Source organism: Haemorhous mexicanus, chromosome 5 (assembly GCF_027477595.1).
Source record: "Haemorhous mexicanus isolate bHaeMex1 chromosome 5, bHaeMex1.pri, whole genome shotgun sequence".
Taxonomy (NCBI): Eukaryota; Metazoa; Chordata; class Aves; order Passeriformes; family Fringillidae; genus Haemorhous; species Haemorhous mexicanus.
The window spans coordinates 63,476,524-63,501,825 of record NC_082345.1 but is presented as its reverse complement, the minus strand read 5'-3'; the positions used below and the strand labels follow the sequence as shown (position 1 = coordinate 63,501,825).

The 25,302-nt window shown below is 38.7% G+C and overlaps 1 protein-coding gene across 2 annotated transcripts in view; it reads right to left on the bottom strand.

Annotated features, from left to right (window-relative positions):
• Positions 1–25,302, bottom strand: part of RELN (reelin) — a 282,225-nt gene that overhangs the window by 167,636 nt on the left and 89,287 nt on the right. The window lies entirely within an intron of this gene.

The window sequence follows — 25,302 nt, the reverse complement described above, 5'->3', positions numbered from 1 at the left end:
CAATAAATAATATAAACTTATTTACACATGCATATATATATATATATATATATATATATATCTTTATGCATGACTAATCACATCAGAAGTCCCATTCTACTTTCTTTCTGTGTTCTTCTTCTTGTATTCTTCTAAATTTATAGAACAATTTGCAGAGATTGTTTTGTGCATAGCAAAAGAAAATTCCCAAACCAAAATGGTTTGGTTAGTAATAAAATCATTGGCACGTAATGAAGGATGTCTTTGACATGTGCCTGTAGCTGCACATAGAATTTCTATATTTGAGGCCTCAAAATTTTGTCTAAAGAATAATTAATTCCCATTAGTGACCCGCAGCTAGAAGGCATGTAATGTACCACAAAACTTGTCATTCTGTTTCCTCATGATCAGGTAGAAATATAATGCAATGTGATTTGTTTTTCTCTTACAGAGCTCTCATGTTAGCAGTAATTGTTTTACTTTCTTTCCAGTTGCTCATTTAATCTTTTCCAAGTGCAATATTTCACAACAACAGTTTTATCTCAGAGATTTCAAAACCTTTCAGTATTTGCAAGTGTTGTATCTGAAGTCTGATTTCTTTCAGCAAAAGTTCTTCCAATATCTGTCTAGACTCATGCACACTCTTCATACATGTTCTTTAGCCTTTCTCTAATCAATATGAATGGGGTCAGTATAGATCCATCTGAAGTCCTTGAAATAGCCTCTCAGTTGAACAGTAAGATGTTGAAAGCTCCTTTATGAGTGCAGTTTCTCAGCTAGCAGTGTGCCCTCTCTAATGGATCATGCCTAGCTTGCTTATGAGATGTCAGAAAAGACCAGAAAGGAATGGTGCAAAAATGAAACTCAAAATACATTATATTTTACTTGGCTACTAGGCCAGTAACCCTGAAAAGGAAGAAGAATTAAAGTAACATATATTTAATACTAAATTTTTCAGATACAGTGGATGCCCACTGTGAACTCATCCTCAAACTGTCAGAATACAAACAAGAGCAAAGGAAAGCTGCTCTGGGATCTACTTTGCTTTCGGTACGTGTAGGAAAGCTCTGTTTACACCAATGTGTGTATCCTGAAATGCAAAACTATGCTGACCTGATGCTCCTGGGGCTTTTAGACACTCTCTTCCTCTGCCTGAGGAAGGAGAGCTGTGCTGGCTTTTTCCACCTTGGACTTTCAGAGGCAGATGTAAAGCTGCTTGCCTCACCTGGCAGTGACAGCATTTTGGCCACAGCCCCAGCATCACATCACCAGTATGAGGTTTTGGTTGCACTCCCTACCAGGTCCCCACTGCAACTATTTTAGGATTTTCAGTACTTTCATAAAATAGAGCAGAACTTCAAGCTATTGCTCTACATTAGCATTTCTGTATCTGCTGATAAGACCAGTGACCATGCTAAGTACAGAGTAAAATAAAAACAAATACACTGCTCTAGCACATAAAGGCAAGAGAGCTGAGGCATTGTCTCATTTAAAAATATGAATTAAAGTATTTATTTAAGCTCTGTTGTGATGAATATGAATGAAACTATATGATCACTACACACATTTCTGCAATTTACCACATAGATGTACTCAGTCATTCAAGTCAGAATTGGACCAAACAATCTCCAAAATCAAACACGTGCCCAGATTTCTTTAGAAGGACTGGATATGGTGATTTCCTCTGACAGCTGAAATGGCAGGGCATCCCACAGCCAGCTTTGTGGCCAATGCAGCACCAAAAGACAGGTTTTGCAGATGTGTTTCAGTGTGAGAATTTTATGCATTGAGCTTCCCTGGCTCAACATACAAGAAGAAGGCACACCTAAGGTACAGAAGGTATTTTGTACAGTTCTATCCCCCAAGCTGTCAGGGTGGAAGAGAGGACTTTGCAGACAGTGGGAAAGAAAACTTTTATTAGCAGTGGACCAGGACTTCAGAGATGCTGTTTATGCAACAGCCCAGGATACAATTCAGAATGTACACAACAATGATGGCAACCAGAGCATTCCTTTATGAGGCAGAGAAGAACAAACCATTGGAACACAGACCACATGCAGAGGAGAGCTCGAGTATGTGTCTGAATGCACACAAACACCAATAATACCAATAATACCAAACTCTGCACTGTTTACTGGATCTCTGCGTGCGTGTGAGAAAAAGGGGATTTGGGCAGAGAGCCAGCACCCAGCTGAATGATCAGCATCTTTTTGTGCCTGTCATCCCTTGCTTGACAATGCAGACCAGGAGCCAACTGCTGCTGTTCCATAGCAGGGGTGAACTGCACCCTGGGGCCAGGAGTGCAGTGCAGGAGGGGCACTGCTTGCTGCAGCCTGTGCTCCTGTCAGGTTTGTCTGGCCATGGGCATCAGCGCCGACAGCGCAGCTTCAGAGACTTGCTGAGGGTGCTGCCACTGCCACTTTACCAGTTTTATCTGCTCCATTTTCTCTGGATTTGTCCTTTACTAATGGAGCAAATGAAAATAATGCAGCACAATTATGCAGGAACTGAGCTACTTCTGGAAAGAAGTTCAAAATATACCTTTTCTGTATTGAACTTTCTTGGTTGGTGATGTTCTTACCTGACAGGTGAGGTTCACAGATCAGGATTGTGAATTTGGATTCTTTTCTTATAAAGACATATAACATATCCAAACTCATTTCAATTCCTATATCCATTTGAAGACTACATAATATTTATAATAATTATTACAAAAATAATACTGGCAATGCCTGAAAGAGACTCTACTAAAGAAAGAAAATTGTTCTACTATTAGCTCTGGGGTTTTGCTTTTGTGACATATATATATATGCAGTAACTGAATGTTGTGCTTTTTTGAAAAGTTTCTGTGCTGTCTTAAATGTAGTTAGATGTTGTTTAGAAGAAGGGCACTTACAAACTACTATTTGGTGTTACTCCACACCAGTCTATAGTCCCACTCTGACATTGTCTGCTATTTATTCCCAGCTAAAGGGCAAGTGACTTATCAGATCTAATGTGTCAGTCAGCCAAAAGGCAAGATGCATGTTCCATAGGTCCCCAGAGAAAATTCCAAGTAGGAATTAATCTTTCCAAAGGGATGAGAATTACAAGAAAAATGGGAGACATCCCATCCTGTTCCCAGAACAGGAACATCCTGACATGGTAAGTGACAGCTTCGAAAGAAAAACAACTTAGAGGTAATAAGGTTCCTCTTCATATTAACCTCACTCTTCCATTAGCCTAGATCTATTTGTGTGCTTGGGGCTATGCAAGAGGGGATGAACTGCTTGCAGAGGAACAAAGAAGTCTCAACACAAAAAGATTACATCAGGTGCCAAGGTTCACTGGCAGCTCAAGGCATTGCTAATCCCATACGTCAATTACAGAAGTTTTTAAAAGAATTTTCCTCCCTAAACCACAAATATTTGAGTTAAAATTGGGTGCCAATAATGCTTGTTGTTTGTTCTGCCCTTACACAGATGCTTGGCCATCTGCACCTTTCTCTGGTGAGGGAAGGCACTGGGATGAATTCATGTGAAAGGGGGCTTCAAAAAGGCTCAGGTGCCCTACAGTAAAATACCTCATCTCATGGTGCACCAAGGAGGGTTTTCTGCAGGATCAAAGAAAAAAAAGAAAGAAAACTCTGCACTAGCAGAGTTTAACCTTGTGCCACCTACTAATGGTTAGTGGCTGCTTTTATTCAAGGAAATTCAGGGTGACATCCAGAACACTGGCTCCAGGAAAATCAGAGAGTGACTGTATGAAACTGAGATTGGTCTTCCCCAGCCCCACAGTGGTGCCCTCTGAAATCAGGTCTGATGCCAGCACAGACTGTGTTGCTTCCCCAGCACTGCAGGGGACAGAGTTGATGCTAGGCAAGTTATGAGCCTGGGCTGGAGCAGAAAATAATGTACATCCAATGACTGCTGTTGGTATTTTGTGTTGAAGTACCTCATAGTTCACATTGGCTTCACACTGATTGCTAACATGGTCTTGTTAGCAGGTTGCATTTGAAGGGTGTTTTGGCTCAGGAGAGCACAGGCAGGAGGCTACGTGGGACTGACCCTTGTGTGCTGCCTCTGCTGCCTGGCTCTGCCAGCCCCACCTGTGGGAAGGACACACAGCCACACTGCCCAGAGGTGGATTATTTGCTTATACAAATAAATGGGATGATTTTTAATGCATTGTTAAATTTGCATGATCATCTCTGTAGGGTAGTCTTGTTTAACTCACTGTCTTTAAAAAAAATATATTCTCTTCCAATACTGCCTAATTAAGGGATCTCTGAATAAAATAACTCTAAATAAAATAAGCATGATGGAGAAGAGGCCTTCAGGAACATGGGGCTGTGTTGTGCACAGCCTTTCATGGTGGGAGCATGAACTATTTTCTTCCAGTGCCCTGCAAAGGTGGGTTATTGACCATTTACTGTATGTTATGAGGTGAGGTCAGGCTGGGGTGCATTTTGGATTGTGTTTCCTACCAGGGCTGGAAGCTTCAGTGACAGTTTCTTCAAGAGCAGTCAGACTGACATGTCAAACCTGACTGGGAGATGGTGCTGGGGCCAGCAGGGAAAATGCACAGAGCCCTCGTGGCTGCTGATCCAAAGGCACTTGGGTAGGAGGCTTCCATCTACTGGTTAAATGCCTTCAAGTTGTTATTTCAGTTTTCACTTGACATGTAAGTTCAGTCTAATTAAAGCAGCAGAAATGAGATCTCTGTGTTCTGAAATACACATTTTGACTCTGCTTTTCTCTCCCTGTCCCCAATGGTTTCCTCACTGAGATGTTATAGAGAAAGTCATCTGTCCTGACCATATTCAGCTGAAATTGTCAGGGAAATTTGGCAAGTAAGATGCAATTACTTCTGTAGACATTTGTTCAGGAGACTGGAATTGGCACACTTGCTCTAAAAACCTCAATCTGAGGTGAAAACTCTTCAGGGGGAAAGGACTAAAATGGTCAGCAAAAGCCAGAGTGTGTGCTAGAGGGCCAAGGACAATAATTTCATTTGGGGCAGCTGTCCTGAGCTGAAGGTTGTGGTTCACATGAATAAATTATATAAATAAAAAAATACAATTAATAAGTTACTTCATGGGTGAGCCTTCACATAGGATAACTGCAAGAGGAACAAGTGCCACCTGGCTTTGTCTTTTGTCTCTGAATTTATCTCTGGGGACTGCACATGTGGGAAAAGGACTCAAGTCAACCAAAAAGTTGACTAAAGACTGATTTAATAAACATTTAAAGACTTTCTTTAAACAAGATTTGAATAAAACATTCTCAAATAGAAAATAAATGAGAAGGGCCTACAGATATTTTGTTCCAGTAGATACTTGGAAGGGAAAGATGGAAAGGGACTTCTTGCAAGAGCATGTGGTGACAGGACAAGGGGGAGTGACTTCAGACTGAAAAGAGGGAAGGTTTAAAATAGATATTAGGAAAAAAAAAAATCTTTACTGTGAGAGTGGTGAGGTGCTGGAACAGGCAGGCTATTCTGTGATTCTATTCCAGATTTTATAATTACAATTAAGAAATAATTATAGTTATTATGAGTCTAGGACTACAACACTGGAAACGGAGAGGTGCACAAGCACCTCCAGCCCCTATACATTACAATTTTTAAGAATCCCTTTTTGTTGTCCTAAAGAACATGAAACTTTTTTTTGGTTGCAAGGTGCACGTACAAAAGATGGATACAACATAACAATGTGTATACCTTAGAAAAGAGGTAAAAAAGTAAGGCTTATCATTTTAAATTGTATATAAGCACTTTCCTTGTCCTTTCTCTTTTGTTTCAGAGAATAAAAAGATGTGGGGGTTTTAAAAATTCTGTCTTGTTTTATGTGACTGGAATGCTTAGAGGTTCTTGCTAACTGAAAGCAGATTAGGACAATACTTTCTTCCCAGCTACAGGAAATCCAACATTTTCATTAGTATTTTGCATTGTGTGATTATAAAGGAAAGCAAATTCTATTTTTTCTATACTTGAAATAAAGGGTTATTGCAGTGGCATCTGCCAAGCAGAGAGCTCATATAAATAATAGAACAAGCATCCATTGTCTCTCTACTGACACAGTGCCAATAACAAGGTCCCTGTTTTCTACCTTTTTCAGTCTTTGGGAGAAGACTCTGTCCTTTTTTTAGGTTTTGCAATCTATTGTACTTTATAATTTAGTGAAACATCAATTGGATGAATTTTAGATTTTTAGTGCATTGAATATATTTAGCTACTTTAAATCTAGATTTAACCCTAAGCTAATGAATATATTACATTTTTGCTTTTCCTAAATTTTGGTTATGTAGTATTTTAAAGCCTATATTCATTGAAGATATTATTCAATCACCTAAATTATCCTTCAAGAAGAAATTTGTTTTTTCTGGTATGAAAAGAAGAAATGTTGCAGTTACTGTGGATTTTAAAATTCTTCAAATCCCTAAATGAACACAGAGGTATGAAGTAAATAGACTTGCAGTCAATGTATGCTTGTATAATGACCCTTTTCTTAGCAGCATTCAAACTGATCAGTTTGGCAGAGCTGACCAGCTGGGGGGAGTTCAGCAGAGGCCACAAAGATGGGATGGACTGGAGCAACAGGATGGTCTGGGCTGGAGCACAAAGATGGTCTGGGCTGGAGCACATATCCTGTGAGGAGAAACGGAGGGAGCAGGGCTCATTGAGCCTGCAGAAGAGGTGATTTTGGGGGGACATGGCAGCAGCCACCAAAGGAACTTGTGCAGTTCCTCTCCATCATGGCTGTATTTTAAAACCAGACTGGATTAAAGTCCTGAGCAACCTGGTCTGGCCCTCCTTAGAGCAGGATTTTGGACTAAACAGGAATCCTGAGATCCCTTCCAGTCTGCATTTAACAGCAGAACCATTGTTCTAAGGTCTTGTATATCTGGAAAAAGCAAAGAAATGAAAGCAAGGTTTGCATCTAATCAGATTAATCATCACTTGAGATCTGATTTTCATAGAACAGAAGAATTAATAAGTTTATCATGTATAACACTTTGCATGAATATCTGTGATATTGATTCTCCCTAACCATGGGGGATATCTCAGAGTATCCAATCAGAAGTGCCAAAGGTTTTACATGATCCTAGAAAACCAGGAGTTTAGAAGTAGTTGATACTCTGGGCTTTTCTGATGTGGTACATTTTCAAATGAAAGCTCATAATAAATAGCACACTCAGCTAACACAGTGAAAACTTAAAAACATTTAAAATTAAAAAGAAAAATATGATATAGCATATGAGATACTGGGATGAAAACAACATTAGTTCTAAAAAATCCTAAATAATGGGGAAAAGGATGATATTAACGCCAGCTTTTCATTTCACTGCTCTCATGCCATCTGTACTCACTATCCATTTCCTAGTTAAGGTTTCTCCAGTCTGCTCTATCCTGATTTAGCTGCCCACTGCTCCCAAAGAACATTGCCACTAGCTGTGGATGAGCTGGACTACATAAAAATCTGGAACCTTATCCCCTGTATTTGCTTTACAACCCCCACAAAGAGATCTTCAATAGCCAAATTAATTCCCTTTTTAAAACCAACAAATTTCAGCATTAATTACAGATATGTAACTGGTGCATGCACAGAGTGTGAGTCAGCTCACAAGGGAAGGATAAAACCTGCCTCTTTAGCCTAATGCTAGAAAAATAATACAGCAAAGATCAAACCACAGACTGCACCCCACAGCACAAGGGGCAGGTTTCCCTTCCTAAAGCTTCACCAAAATCTGAAATATTACACTCCTTGTCTAATGTTTCTTTGCAGTCTTCCCACCAACCTAAATGTTTTCAGAGGACTGAAAAACAAATGAAACATGGTAATCTTTCACAGACTGATCAAAATCAAACTGAGAGGGAACCTGATACAGTTGTTAGTGAAGAATTGTTATTCTTGCTGTGAAAATGGTGAACCTCCGAAGAAAAAAAAAATGCAGGGTCACTAATCATAAAAGGACAGTTATTTCTCCTGCATGGTTTTTAATTTTCATCCAGATTTATGAGTGGGAAGAAAGCATATATCTCTGAAGACCATCCTAGCTTACAAACAGAAATAGGCAGGTGAAATACTGCCTTAGGATAATAATTAATTCCATCAGCTACTGAAAAAAAAAAAAAAAGAAAAATCTGTGAAGTATCACAGAACTCCAGACAAAAGGAGCAGGTGGAATGGCATCATGTACACAGCATAAACTGGAGAGATGATGGTGTGGAGCCGTGGCAGGAGCTGGTTGTACTAGAGAAGGGTAGAAGGTTATTTGGGGACGTTAGAGGTGTTGAAGGCAAGATTGAGGTGTAGTGTGAGGGCCCTGGAAGTGCTGTGGTGGGGGTGCTATTGGGGTTTACAGTCAAAGACATAGGAAACTGGGATTCATGGACCCTGCTGCTCACAGTATAGTTTGGCCTTTCCTCAACACAGACTTTTTTCAGAGATGCCCATTAGAGGGCTGGTTTAGGATTGGGATAAAGAGACCATCAGACATGTGGATGCCTAAATCACATCTAGCCTTTCCCACCCCAACCAGAGAGATCTAATTTAAAATTTAATCTGCTCTCTGTGTCCTTCCACAACAAGTCCATTCCTCCAGCCCTGCTTTCCAAACCAGCAGCTTTTAGCAGCTCTTAGGGCTGAGCAGAGCCCCTGAGCTCCCCTTGCAGGGTGTTGCAATAGCTCAGCACCCCTTGGTGCTGTGGGTGGGAGCTCTATGAGCCACAGCCAGGGTCAGGACACACCCTCTGCCCCTGCTGCCAACTCCAGAATGGTTTCATTCAGCTGCTTCTGAGTTATTTGCAGTTTTTACTTCATCCATCCAGGAAACCATGGCCTCCCCCTCACTGTCACAGCCCAGAGAGTATCATAAGAAAATCCAGCCTGGAAGGGACCTTGGGAGGTCTCCAGACTGACCTCCTGGCCAAAGCAGGGTCAACTACACTAATAAAACACAAACAGCTCTGCTACACCTTCTATCACATAGCCTAGCAGCACATCAAGGCTCCCAGTTCTGGTATTTGTGAATGCTTTTGCATAATAAAATAATAATAGGATTATCAAAATTGCATTTAACAAAATCTGAGCTTCACCTTCAATTGGTCAGTCACTTGACACAGGCATAAATACACTGAACTTACAAATCATTTGGACAGCAGCCTCCCATATAATATACTGTTCCAAAATAATAAGTTTGAATCCATGTTTCTCACTAGGAAACAATCCATGATTTGTCTTACTCAGAAACAAATTACCTGCTAAGCTACACTGCTATAATGTCTCCTTTAGATACACTGTGGAAAATAATTCTTTAAACCCATTATTAAAAAAGACATTGAAGTCTAAAACCTTTCTCTTAGAGTAAAGTAATAATGAAGAGATTTATAACCCTAGCCTTGAAAGAAACCAGAGTAACAGAGAATCTAAGGAACAATGTAAGTACTGCCAGGATAGATGGTTGCTCTTGCTTTTTATTACTAATTTTTCCTGAGCACAGATTTGTTTTTAGAAGACTCTGGCAGAATGAGCCAAACACCAGAATGAATCTTTGTAGGGAAATATCCTGTTGATGCTCTGAGATTCTTTAGCACCAGCACTGGATTCCCTCTGCCCCTGGTGAACAAAGAAATGGCCATACTGGGTGAAACACAACCAGGCTTCAACTCTTCATTCATTTGCTAATGACAGTTTCCTATCACAATGAATACACTGGGAATTCAGTTCAGCAAAGTTGCCAGGAAGGTGAACTTTTCAAATGCACACAAATAATTATTGCTTTTTACATGATATATTGCTTGGGAGCTCAAATTCCCTTGTCTGGAATCCCAAATTCCAAGTACTACAGATGAAGGCATTCATTGGAGACTTGCACATCTGCTGCTGTACACAACAGAGTGGTGCTGGAAATTAGAGAAATTCATCTGTAATTTGTGTAGCTAAGAAGTTTATGGTTGATTAATAAAACATCAAACTCAAGCTAATACTTTACGATAAAAGAGGATCTCTTCTTAAAACTGATATTCTAATGGAGTATTCAGAGTGATACAGTTTTAAAGATTTTGTGAAAATACTGTACCAAATAAACAAAACCAAAAAATATGGGTTTGCTCTTGCAAATCTCTCCTCTTCAACTTTGGGTAGTAGGCCCACTGGTGCATTTAGTCCATTTCCCTCCACCCTTATGGAAGGGACACTTCCCATGAGCTGCCTGGAATAAATTCACAAGTGTCAGGGTAAATTGAACAGGTTTTCTAAAACCTTGGTTTTCTGAGTACTCTCTTTGTCAAAAATATCCAAAATATTGGCTCCAGACAGAGTACCCTGGAATGGGATGCAGTGACATCCCATACATGACATAAATCTCCCCAGTGCATTTCAAGTAAAACTGACCACAATAAGGATGGATTCATAACAGATACTAGATTTCATTGAAAGTTACAGAAAGGCATTACAAGTGTAATTAGCAATTTCATGTTTTGAATAATCATCAGGAATCTGCAATCTCAGGAAAAAAAAAATCCCATGTCTGCACAGGGAATGGCTGAAATCTTGAAAAACTACAATGGAAAAACAATACAACATAAGCTAGAAAGCCTTGTTGCTGTGAATGGGATGGATGTGGTAGTGAGTCAAAAGAATTGAAGCAAGACCCATCAGAGGGATGGAACAACTAGCAGTAAACTGTTAGCTGGTAAAGGTGTGTGGATGACAGGAATACAACTATAAAATCAGAAGAAAATAAGATGTATTTGAGAACAGCGTCCAAAACAACGCTGTAAAAATAGCAGCACTAACTATGCTGTACCACTTGCTTGGCACATGCAAGGAAAACAGGCAGACTTCATCCACTGGCAAAGATAACTCTACGTTATTCCTGTACAAAGACTGTTAAAAACAGTATATTGCAATCAACAAATAAAATATTTTAAAATACAGCTGGTGACTTTTAGCTTCCAGGTGCTTCCATCTCTGAGGATCCCTCAATCAAACAGATCACAGAAACTTTGGATTCTTTGCATGATATTGCTGCCCTTTTAAAAAAAATTATACATTTTTAAAATTTTATTGACCTGAGGCCAATTCCTTGCATTTAAACGAAAGACTTGGGTTTATGTTTTAATAATACTCAGTGGAGACATGTGAACATGTACCTTTTAGCTTAAGAATTTCAAATGGTCTATTTACTTCTATCTTTCAATATGTATTCCACCGGACCATTGTTCTGGCTGTATTATTGACTTCATAATTCCTAAACTAAGAGCTACAGGAAACATTATAAACATTATTTTAGATACTTTTAGTAAACCAAACCAAGAATCTTTTCTGAGTTTCCATTCACAAATCTTTTGATCTATGCTTACCAGAAAAATTTACATGTTGTCTTGCTGCAGGGAAATACCTTCCTTTTTTGCAGCTGTCAGTAGTGTTGTGGAAAATTGTTCTTCAATATTTCTCATGCTGACACTTGGTCTTTTGAGGAGTTTACAATAGGAACACAGTACAGAACTTTGACCTGTTGGTTTTAGGAAGCAAGAATGACACTGCTACTTTTTTTTTTTCCCCAGGCTATTTCATCTGCTTCATTATGCACAATAAATTACATTAAATTTCAGAAAATCTTTGCTTTTCAAATGCTAAGAATTGTCCTGTTGAATGGGATTTTAAATGAACCACGCCTACATTTCTTAATAGTCTCTAAAATACTACGTATGGTTTGAAAAAACATACCAATTAACACTTATGAAACTTGTATCAAAATAAATTTGAAAAAGCCATTTTAATTTCTGGGGACATACTTCAAAAGTATCCTGTTTAAAGCCTTGCATTCCTGAACTCAGGAATCTGTGTCTGCATTCCTGGTGTCAGGTATGCTGAATGATGCTGCTTCATGACTTCATGACAGGTATGGGTTTATTTGGTTATTGTGGTTTAACTTTGTGTATTTTCTTTGTGTATTTACTTACTGGATTAACTTTGTGTATTTTCCTGTGCCCCTCCATGCAGCAGGAGTGTGTGCACAGTCATTCCACACCTGAAGGAAGGAGAAGTGATTTCTAAGCCACAGAAAGTTCATCACTCGCAGCAACACTGGTACCATCTTTCTCTTGGTCTCCCAACTCCATCCCCTCCTGGCTGAGGAGGAGTTTGCTAAAACACACACTCAGCTGGGGCTCCTTGCCAAGCCTGAGCTTCCTCAAATTCTTCTCCATTTGTACGTAATAATCCTTCCCAGTATGGTCTTCTATATTCAGACATCCAAGATAATATTATTAAAGACACCTAAGTTGTTGTCAGCTTTCATTGGAATGGACCTACAAGTTCAGAAATAATTAATGCAAGGAGAAGAGGGATGGACAAGCAGCATTTCCCCTCCAGAAATACATCCTATGCTACATTAAATTGAATTTCCTTGCATGTTTTGTCATTCTGTTTTTAACTGACACAGGCACCTTTTAATGCTGGTGACAGAAGATTTTAATATCAGTGACTGTTTGGAAACTGGACAGTTGCCCAGGAAATGGGACTGTACTGTGTCACCATGTACAGCAGTTACTCATTTTAGAACAGCACCCTCCTAACCAAAGGACACACAGCATAATGAAGAAAAATCACCCCAGTCACTGTTATTTCAGAAGCACTGAAATGAAATGAGCTTGCAGTTAATTCTTGCACCATTAACCTCTGATCCTGAACGAGCTCGGTGATCTTGAGCACATTAATGACATTAAGTAGGGACATGACAGCTCTGGGCTGAGCCCCCTTTTGCCCAGCCTAAGGATGCCATAACCAACCAGGTCTCCATTTTCTTTGCAAAACTGAGCAGAAGGTGTTCCAAACTACCCTGCTGAAGTTTGGGCATGGCTGCCAGCAGAGGTGGGAGAGGTGCCCCATGCGCTGGAGGGAAGACCTGGAAATCTCTGGGCCATGAGCTCCCGGGATCAAGGGATCCCTCAGGACCCACACACCTTCCCAAAACTCACCTTAACATCACCCAACACAACAATGGGCAGGAAGGCTGCTTGATGTCAGCTGGCAGGATGAAGCATTTTTGGAAGATTTGGGTAAAACACTAATGAGAATTTCTAATTTTCACAAATAGATGCCTTTTTTTATAGAAGAGTATCTAAGTTTTGTTTACAAACTGAGTAGAATTATCCATTCCAACTTATTTTTAAGTGAAAATTAAAAAAAAAATCCCAACAATCTCTTCCAGCTTTGTAAAAAGCTGAAGTAAAAAACTTCACCATATATTTAAATTTATTTTTTTCTCTTGTTCTCAGTTCTTTTTTTCTCTTGTTCTAACAAATGTTAGAAAGTACTAATGAAAGGGCATACACAGGATATGGCATGAAAGCTGGGACCAAAAGACCCTGAAGTCTGATTTCTCTCCTTCTCCAGAGATATGTTATTTGTTCTACTGTCCTTTGTTTCCACTGAGAACAAATGTTTAAAATACTGAACAAAAAGAATTCCTTCATTTTCACGAAACATTTTTTTCTAGTTTTGATTTATGTGTAAACAGTAGTATTCTCCCATGAATGTAATTCCTTCCAGCCATTTGAAATACATGATGACTATTTTGTTAACTCCAAGTGTCAAAGAGAACATGTCCTGCTTCTTGCAGCAAAGTGATGGGAAAACTTCTAGCAAATGACAGCTCTAGCTCCTGCATAATTAACACTTCCAATAAACTGCATCCTAAGCTTCTTGCTTCAAAATTGCCATTATATGTGAATGATACTGTCAAGAGTTCATATGCACTTGGAGTAATAGTGAGGTGAAAGTGCATTTTCAAGTCAGTGCCAATCCTAAATTTAGGGTTCGTAAGAATAATTTTTTTACAAAAGCCAAAGGGAAAAGAAATATTTTTATAAAATGCATACAAAAGTAAACAGATACTAGTTAAATATTCTGACAGGTTTTTCAATGCTCTGGATTTTAATGTACTAAGTCAAGAGGAAAGAGTTAGGAAAAGAAAGACTAAAATAAAAGTTTATTTATATTTCTGCTTAGAAGTAAAAAAGAACAGTTAGAACTACTACAAAATATTGGATTTTTAAAGTGTAATTTATATCATTAACAATTGTATTTATTGCAGAGAATAGGCAAGGTTTGTCTTTAAATTTATAGATTCCCTTAACAATAGTTTTAACTATATACATGTAAATATATTCCTTTTTGGCTTGTGGTAAAAATAATGATAGCATTTGCACCCAAATATATAAAACCAGAAATGCTATTCACTTGACAAACTGCACTGTATTGCTATCTATTATTCTCACAGAGAGCATAAGGGTATATAGAGAGGGTCTGAAATGCAATCAGAAGAGGTATTGTAAAGCATATTTTTGACACCATCTAGCCCAGCCTACACTTAAATGAGAGACTGGTGCCTCTTATGAATTAAACATAATTCTTGATTTATGTTCTGTTACCCTTGTATCAAAACCCATAGTTCCAGAGCAATGTCACTGTGAATTCATTTAATGATATTGATGATACACCTAATGCAGAGAATACAAAGTAACAAGCAGTGCAGAGTATGGCTTTATAAATCACTCCTACAGAGCATTAGGCAATAAACAACAAGCCATTAATTCACTCTAAATTATGCTAAAACATGAAAACTACTTGTGCAGCAAATTATAAATACCTGCCATTTCTAATAAAAATGTGAAACTTCTGACCAAGAAATTTTATCAAATCACTACATACATATCAGACTTCAAATTGAGTGGGTTTGGATTAGACCTCCTTTCTTTAAAACAAGACACAGATTGCAAAAACAACGCAGCAGGTAAGTCACCCTCAAGGCACTTCAAGAACCCAATGTCTCAAACCACTTCCAGCACCTGCATTTTGCCTATGTGATTCTCAAGCTCCCGACTGCACAGACAACTCTCCCAATAAATCCTAGTGCTGCTGCAGCTCTTCAGCTGAATATGAAGCCCCAGGACCTGGGGGTCCTTACACTGTGAGTTACCAGCACCATATCACATGGGAGGCTCTCATGTCCTGTGTGTACACCAATACTCACACTACCCACACAACACCATCCTGTGCCTGGGACTTAAAACAGCATAATCTGGTCTGAGATTAGGAAACATTTTCCTTGAGAAAATTGAAATTGGAGGGCTATGAATTATTAATTTACACATCATCTGATGCTGATAACTGTTAAGAGTTGTTATGGTTGAGAGTCTTTGGCAGAGAAACCAGATAATTTGTTTCTTTACGGTCTACTTTGTAGTATTTGAGGAAATTGTATTTCAAGTGTTGGTTTTTCTGCAATTACTCAGCATGAGCTGAGTATCTTTATGTCTGTGTCTAAGACATGTTAAAGCAACCTCCAATTATATTTACTGGTTAAAAGCTTTAGAGGCCCAAATCCTTTAGAGGTCCAAATTCCTATGGTCTACAATTCATGAGGTAGCAACTGTAGAGCTGGATTATGACCCTCTTGTCATGAGCAATGCCATGAATGTAACAACCATAAAAGAAGTAGTTTGATTCCCTGGGAATAATCTCTCTCCCTCCTTGTTGAATCTGCTAAGGGTACAAGGGACAAAATAAGAAAAAAGTAATTGTGCTAAAAAGAGTTAGACTGTAAACCTAAGAAATCTGGTTAATGGATCATGCACTCACCATGCTGACTGAAGCCCAAATCATTCAGGACACTCAGCTGGGCTAGTCAAAAAGCAGGGGAAAAAAGTAGGCTGATAATTTGTATTCCACTGAATTTTGGGTGGCTGTTTTATTCCTCCATTAATCTATTAAGAAAAAGGGCAAATTCTCCTATTAAAAATGACAGTGTGAAAGCTGAAGGTTGAGGCTGAGTGCAGGAGATGGATACTGTCCAGATTTATATAAATGAAGATAAAACCTTATAAATGAAGATAAAACCTTTTCATGATCCCTTTTTACCTTAGTTACCCAGCAGTGTTTAAGTAAAAGAAATAAAACTGCTTGAAGTATTATGACAATGTCAAGCCTCAGTTTGGGTTTCTCCAAACTGTTTTGGCTCCTCTATCTCTGCTCCTCTCCCCAGTAAACAGTAATCTCCAGTACTGAGTCACCTCCTAACCTGACATTTTGATAGTGGAAATTTGAGGACTGCCACAGGCACAGACATGCCACTAAAACTAAACAAAACAGCTCTGTATGAATAAAAAAATTGTCACTCAAGGGATTTTACTTTTCCCAAATTACTGCAGGCAAGGTGCTGACTTTCTGCACCAAGTCTTCCCAGGCTTGACTTAACCTGCCCCGCTATGAGCTTTGCTGTCTCACCAAAAGCTCACTGCTCCTTTCCATTTCCCAGGCTGCATTTTTTTGTCCCCACCCTTTTCTGTATTTCCCAAAATAATATACCAATGAGAAACACAGTAAACAGTTCTTTCTAACTATCTCATCAGGAATTATATCTCCCATTTTAACTTTTCCTTTGAAAAGAAACCACTGAGTCTAACATTGCTTTAACGACATTTTTAGAATACAAATGTAATTATACTCTGCGTATGTGAACCTCAATGCTAAAATTTAGCTTCATCTATCCATAACTGTGCATCAGTTGCTGGGAGACCAAAGATTATGCTACTCGCTGTCTTTCTCTTGCTTTGTATTTCAGCAGCCTCCAACATCCCTTTGCATACTAACAGCTGCATAGTACTTTTGCTCTTTAAATTGTTTTGGTGATTGCATGAGCAGATTGAGGTCAGTATAATGCCCTCGAAATTCCAAGTGGCAAACCACTTGTGTTATGGACATAAAATCTGAGATGCCCATAGCCCAGACCCTTCTGCATAAAAATATACTGACTCTGACCCAGTTATCCAGCTTTGGCCCAGTTTTAAAAAACCTATTAAAAAAAAAAAAGTTCCAAAGAAGCACATTAAGAAAAACTCATATATTGCAAACATAAGACACAGGCTGGCAGAAACTCATATATTGCAGACACTAGACACAGGCAAAGCACCAGGATACCAGTCCTCAGAGACAGGCTCAACTGTAAAATTCATCAAAATAAAGTTCTAAAGTATAAATACAGACTTTCTATATGGACAATGACAGCCCAAGCCATTACTGGTCTTCTAGCTACCATCTCAGCTGTATTTCCCAATTCTCACAAAATCCTGAAATTAAGTACTGCCAGAAGTGAAAGTTACACTTCTTATGTTTTGCCTTAGTAATAACTAAGCAACTAGCAATAACAGCAATAACTCTGTAGCTGAAGACAGCTATTCTTAATTTGATATTATTTTGCTAGAATTACTGCTGATTTAACTTTGCCCATGCAGATTCTCTGAATCCCTAACTCCAAATCCTTACAGCAGGCAGTCAGCTTTCTGGGGTGCATTGTCTGGGTGTGCTGCCCAGCCCTGGCTGGAAGTGCTCTGGTCTTTGGCAAGTGCTCACTGACAGTGAATCTGCAGGAATGCACAGACATGAAAGGTATTATTACATTGCTATTTGTTATGCTAATTTTGTTAAGGGCCTGTCGGAATTTCATTATAAACCATATTTTCAAGGAGCTCATAAATCAACCATGAAATGTATTCAGTGCTCACACTTTCACAGACTGAATGAGATCCAATGACTTGATTTTGCCAATTTATAGCAAAAAAAAAAAAAAAAAAGAGGGTTTATTAAAATTCTATTTATTAATTTTTCAAACATAACTTGCAAATTTAAAGACACTATTAAAGCACTGCTGAACAGAGCACTGCAAAGCTTCCAGCACTTGTGAACACTGAGCTTCACTTACTCTATAATTTTGTTACTGTCTGGAAATCTAATTAAACTCATGAAAACTTAATAAACTTGGCTAATATCTCCATTTTGGCTGAGGTTTGTATCCCTCCCTTTCTCTCTGTCACTGGGTGTTCAGTGCTCCTGAACCTCCCAGCTTCACACACAAAGCTCCAGGCAGCTGAGAGCCCCAAGGTGTGCTACAGCCTTTGGAGATCCAGGGCTCCCAGGTCAAAGGGACCATTAACTGCTCTGCCCTGGCTTTGGTACTCCCTGGTAGCTCCAGCTGGGAATTCACATTCCAAGTCATATTCTGCAATAGAAAATCCCTGCTGCCAAAAGTGAGACAGAAACCCAGCCTTGAAATCCAGCCTGACCACCTGTGGGATAGATCGGCACCAAGAGCGGTGAGTTGCTGATGCAAGTTAATTACCATTACCAAATAAACTACTGCAACATGGCTGCTCTTACTGACCACTGTAATAGGCATCCAGTAGTCATCCACATCACATTGCACATCAGCAGCCAACCTCAGAAGTACTTGCTTATGACTTTTTAATTTGTTTTTTATTTCCGTTCCTAATCCACAGTTCAGAGCTCTGAACAGAGTCACAACCAGCAAACCCATCTATTAGTTAGATCCTGGTGGGTTAAAAATCAACAACAGAAATATCCTTACAAATACAAGTAAACATTCCTGACATATCCTAAACATTAGCAAGAATGAGATCTATTTTATTTTTATTTCATTCAGCAAACACGTAGTAAAAAATTTTAACTGCAAATTGTCCTCCTGGGAGATCCTTTGTTTTTGTATCAAAGCAAAGCATTAAAAGATCAATCCTTAAAAGCTTAACAACAAAAAAGGCCAAGTGCAATCCACATACACTGAAACTAATTACTTTTATGACAATCTACTTATCCACTGCATCAGTCTGGCAACCTAATACATGAATTCCCAGAGTCTTAGTGTCTACAGGTTGTGCCATATGGCAATGCAAAGTTAGATTTAGATATGATTTCAGTGTCACAATGGTTGTCTTTAAAGGCACAGACAAGTGTACTAATACTAATAATGAAGAATTAAATAATTTTTAGAAATTTAAAATTAAATTATTTTCACTTTTCTGAAGTGTGACTCATGGAGACCATAGTGCTCTGCCAGGATTATGAAATTTTTCATTATTGATAGGCATGTTGCTGCCACAGGAGACCTAAGAGTGGACCTCATAAGAAGGAGAAAACACTTGACATGGATGTTCTGTGCAATATTGGAGAGGGGTTGGAAAAACAACAAAAAAAAAGATGAACTGTTATGTTAGAGAAAATGCCAACAAGGAGAAATATTTGTGAGACCACATTTCATATTCCCTAATAAAAGACACGGAAATCCTTGCAGAGGCTAGATGAAATATGATGTATTCTTGGTGTACTTCAGAACAAAGACAGTGTCATCATGGATCCTAGATCTGTTTGCTCTCCCCCCATGAGAAGTAAAGCTGATATTCCTCATCCATCAGCATGGACAATGGCTCACAGTGATAAACTAGTGGTTTCCAGTCAAGGGGTGCCTCATGTGGCTTTGAAAGAGAGAGGAGGATTGGAGCACCGTGTGCTCCCCTTCGCATGGAATCCAAGATGCAGATCTCTAATGGTGGAAGAGTCAGGAGCCACCACAGTGCAGTTGTTGCCTCCAACCCAGATGGGCAGAGATCTGCCAGCAGCTACAGCCACAGCCAGGTTAAACAAGAGAGAGACATGAGCTACAGACATCAGCTGACAGTAGAAGGAACAACTCAAACAGAGAGTTGTCTTTTCCAACCCTTTACTTGCCTGACTCTGGGACTCTTGATGCTGAGAACAATCAGAAAAAAAAGTTCTCTAAGAAGTTAAAAGCTCCACAGAATAAGAAACCCAGTGCTCAAAGCTGCTGGGAGACTCACCATTCTTAAGAAATTATATTTTGTCATGTTATGTAACAGCAGAGCTCCGGCCTTTTGGAATGTTTTTTGAAACAAAAAAGAAAACAATTTTCACATAAATAATTAGATGACCTAATTGCCCATACTATTTAAAACACAAAGTTCTGGCTAAGAACACTGGAGACCCACTAAACAGTGCCAGCTCCAAGAGCAAAGGAACAGTAGTTCCAAAGCTGGACACTTCACCCGAAGGAAAGGTCAGCTCTCCCTGGCAAGCAGGAAAATATCCGAACAGATTTCATGGCTTCTGGCAAGGTAAAGCATCACAGCTGAAATGTCTGCCCTTTTAGAAATCACAGTTGAAATTTCACATGACTTTCAGCAAGATTCAAGTGCCCCAAGGAGATCTGGTGGTATGCAGGGCACATGAGCCTGGGACAGCAACTGAGGAAGTCCAGCTCCAGATGCACATGGGTGCCTCACTGGAAGTTTCCCAGGCACAGGGATCCAGGCACATGTAGTTTTCACTGCTGATGAAGGGAGAGAGGGTCTCTCCCAAAATCTCAGAAGGGACACCAGTAACTGACCAGCTGTGATCCCACATGTTTGTGTGTCCTGAATCAAGGAAAAGTGGCCTCAGTCACTTCATTAAGCCATGTATATTCATGACCCTCTTCTTCATCCTGTCAGCAATAAACCAAAAGGCAAAGCGTTGAGCCTGGAAACAGCTGATATTGACTCCGTTCCCAGCTTGGTCCAGGGCTGGTCCAAGGATCTCCTCTCACAGAACAGGGCTTTCCCCATTTGTGCAGAGCTAAAACCTTTCATTTAACCCTGGCACTGCATAACTTCTTACAGCCAGAGGAAGCCAGAAAGTAACCCCTCAACAACTAGAAAATAGAAAAGGGATCAAATATTTAATCCTTAATCCTTCCATGGGCCAGAGGCCATGTGTCTCTGTGTCCTACCATATCGTACACAGCAGAGAGCTGAGCTCCCTCTCCTCCTAACCCAGAATGGCTACAGGCAAAGCTACCTACAGTATTTCAGCTTTTTCTATCCACTTCCCAAAGCTTACATCATGAGCATACCTACAGCCCAGACAGAACAGGTGCCAGCACTTCCAAACACAAATTCAACCCTGCAGATGAGGGTCAGGTATCTCTGAGCCACAGTCACCAGCAAGTCATGCTGTGACTGGGTTTATAAACTTAGCCTATACAGCAGCAGAGACCAAGCTTGGAGCACGCATTCTGCAAGCACCTGAAATGTTGTTGGAAGACATGAAGAAGACACACATGTGATGACCACCACCTGACAAGCTCCTCCTGGGGCTGGATGCTGCAGGGGTAGCTAATTGTTTTCATTTGCTGTGCTATGAAATCTCCATACTACCTTCCCCCAGACCAGGGAAGTACTGACCATTTAACATTCTTTTCAGACTTGGTTCTGCTTCACTGAAGACATAGTTACTATAAAATTAGCAAACTGCAAAATCCCTAATGTCAGTTGATATTATAAAGGATTACCACTGCTTTCACTCTAATGCTTTATGAGAATAAGCCTTTCTAATAATTGTACAAAATCAAAGAGGAAGATATGGCCCTCTGTTTTAAATAAACTTCAAATAGTTTTTGGCATATTTGGTTTGTTGTTATTGTTGTTTTGTTTTTAAAGTTCAGTATCTTCCAGAGATGTCATTTTCCCTTTTAATTTTGGCAATTTTTCAAATTCTAAGGATGTTTCCCAGTACTTCACATGCTGTCACAGCATCTTCAAGCCATCTTTACAGCTCTTCCATGATATTTTGTGTAAAGAAAAACTTTCAGCTCATCATTGCAGCAGCTGCTAATGAAGATTTCTAGGCGTTCTTCTAATTGATGAGGAGAGAATGACAAATATTTTAAGTATCCATTAAGCTGTGCTAAATCAATGGTGATTTACCCAGAATTTCTATAGGAGCATACAGCACATCCACTTTAATATCAAGTGAGTTAATTGTGATCAATGATACTACAGCAGAAGGCAAATGAATTCTTAATGACAAGAAACTTCGCGTGCAACAAAAATAGAAGCTAGCAAGAAACCTCCTTGCTGCATTTTTCACACTGCATCATTAGTAACTACTGTACTGAAAAAATGGAAAGGAAAATATGAACATTTTAAAGACTTCTACAGATCAATCAATTTTACAAAACATAATAGGATAAGGAAAAAAATGGTAAGCTTTTCTATCATTCTTTTTTTACAGACATATATTTTGGAAATTTATTTTAACAGGTATTAGATTAATTAAAAAGTTATCATCACAATTCAGGGTTATTTTTTTTAGCCACTGAATACAAGACTGGGGTCTCTATGGGTGTCCTTGTCTCACTTTTACAACCTCTTTTGTTTGACTTGTAGGTTTTAATGTGCATCATAACACCTCTCATCCAGCAGTAAGAAATTCTCTGGGGAACACTTGCAGAAAATAGGACATTGAGTCCATAATTAAAGTAATCTCTTCCCAGGCAGATGCTTCAGTTGGCTCTGTTATCACATATTACAAAAGGCATCTTGAGGCCTATAAAATGTGTGGCAAATAGCTTTGGAGATGAGAAACAGCAATTTTTCATCTAATTTTGATCCACAGACAAGTAAGTACTGTATTGCCACTTTCTGGTACGAAGCCAAATAACTATTGTGGTTGTTGAAATAAGCTTGGCAGTAACCAAAATTAAAGAGTACTCCAGCTTTTATCATCAGTCAGGAAAGCCTTTTTCTAGCCATCTTTGCACTTAGCAAATAAGCATGCCATCTCAAATATGCGAGTTAATGCCTACATCTGGATTTAGAAGAAAGGCTTTATGCAGCTTAACTTACCATACATACTCTCTCTCTCTATTTGTGTGTTAAAGCCATCGTTCAAATTATGGCCCTGACATCTTCACTGCATTGCCAAAGTGTCTGTGATACTGATTGGGGGTGTTCCTACTTTTTATTATTTGTATTTTAGGATGTTTAGGACACTGCTCTTTAAATGTGTAAGTTGGTTCTGCAAAGCAATTTGTTCATATCAGTTATAATCCTTTGCACAAATACTGACAGGTGCTGGCTGAATTTGAGGAGCATGTTTTTGCTTCCTGACTGCAGCAATGTGTTCAATGTGGGCAAAATTTGACCTCAGACTACTGAAGTACTGAAAATAAAGACAGAATTACTTTCTTCCATTATTCATTTCTTCAAAATCATTGTTTTAAACTCTTCCCTATTTGGGTGGGAAATGACAGAGATTGCTGGAGAGCTTCTTATTCTTTAAGACTTCAAAAATGCATTTTTCACACAAAATGGCTCAAGCAAATGTACATTACTGCTTGAGCTAAACAGCTTATGTTGATCTAAGAGGGATATTTGGAAGGTTATAAGAGAAAATGTATTTGTTGCATTTCCAGTAAGAACTAAAAATATTCAAGCCACTCCAAAACAATAAGGAAAACAACACCATCAACCTTAAAACATAATGTTACAGTGCCATTGTACCAGTAAAATATGTATTGAAAACAGCCATTAATCACCAACAAGAGCCACAAAACAGTATGTGAAATACTTCAATAATATGCTTTTAAATAAAAATGTATTATTTGAATTGGTGTTGCATCTTCAAGTCTTGTTTTAGGTGATAACTCTGCCGTACAACAGAGTTTATTCTGTCAGATAATTTGAGATCATGGTCATTCTGAACACTCAAAATCAAGTTTTCCCAGCAGGAGGGCAGCAAAAGCTGATCAAATGTTTTTGTTGTCTTCAAGTTTAGGCATGCTTTCTTTCTTGGTTTTAAACTTTTGCTAGAATTCACCATGAGGAGAACATTCTTGTACAGACAAGGGGATAATTTCTTTCTTGCTGAATATTACTGTGTGTCTACATAATATTTTGTAGATCACTCTGTTAAAGATCCTCCAAACAAACAAGGTGAGAAAAGTAAGGTAATTTGTGTGAACTAAGAATATGGTCAGAACATCCTTATATGTCCTTACCTGTGTACACAAATTAAGCAAAATTTTAAAAAAAATAATGTCAAGGCATGAATTTTAAAAAAATTGGAAAGTGTTGCCTGTGCCTTTGATGACAGCATGAACACACCTGATTGCTCTGCTGGACCAAGGGCAGTGCTCAGCATCCTGCAGGATCAAGTTCTTCACCAAGTCATTTGGCAACAGTCCCTTCAAGAAGTCAAGGACTCCCCAAAAACAAGACATTGCTCATTCATGCACTGGACATATTATCTGCCTCAGAGATGGCATTGAGATGATCAGGCTGTAACAGCCCACCAGGAGACATTCCAGAGTCACCAGGGACTTGACTTCCATGCAAATATGGTATTTAGTTTTACAGGCTTGTCTGCAGGACTGAAATTTATCTTCCTAAAACATCTTTTACAATTATCCTCTGCCTTTGCCTGCACTCATGTTGTATGCACTCTGTCTACCTGTAGACAATAGTTCCAGGTATGGTTAGTGTTCACTCTTTCTATAGCTAACATTCTCAAAAGAACTCTCCATAACTTGCTAGTGGCAATTTCATTCAGCATATTTCTTCTAGGATGTCATTTTGAAAAGTTTGCTATTGATGAATTATTACTAGGCAAAAGATATTTCATTCAACTGCTGTGATACAGAGAAAATCTGTTAGTGGAAACAAAGTGTTGGGAGTGTGTGTAATATGTTCTGTACTCCAGTCATGTGTTCAAAATTAAGCCATTTTGAGAAAAGGGGAAGATGAAGCAAAGCTTTGAATGAAACAAAGGTTTATGCTGTTGATGAACTAAAATACATTCTGAAAAATCACCCTGAGATTCAACTTCAGAGATATTTTTATCAAAATTCAAGGGAGAATCCTAAACACAATTACTCATAACTGATTCACAGATTGTGAATTGATGGCCTGGTGCATAAAAATAATGTGAATATTGTGCAGAAAAGGAAGAAAGTAAAATCTAATCTCTGCTTCAAGAATTGCTAAATGAACATTTGTAAGAAGGGAAGCATTTTTACCATGACCATTTTATTATTTAGATAATACCTGTAGAAAATTACTAAATTTCATTTTATTTCATGCAGGAGGTGCCAGAGTCCTATATGAAGCCACAACAAAATCTTAACAGAAAAGCCAAAGGCTATACTGAGCTTCCTTCTGCTATCATACATTACAAATATGTGATATAATAAATTTGCATCACACAAAGAAATTATCCTAATACAGCATAACATTGCAGGTTCTACTCTGGCATTACACAACATTGTCAGAAGTAGCATTTTATGCTTCTTGCAAATCTTTGGATTTAAGTTCAACTAACACCAATAGAATTTTCATGTGCTTTTACTTTAAATACATGCTCACATAACCATTTTTTCTGGCTTTGCTGGTTCTGCTTTTCTTATACCTACAAAACAGTGTGAGGAGTCTAAAATCACAAATGACCAGTTGTCTGCACACATAAAGGAATGCTTAAAAAAAGAGTAGTCCTCTCATTAAAGTGGGCTTTTAGCAGGAATATCAGTCATCTGAGATAATATTACACAACAGATTTGACCTACAAGGAAAAAGGAAAAAAATGGCAAGATTTTATGAACTTTACACAGTTGCCATTTTTATTCATACCCTTCAGCAAATTTCAACTGTTGA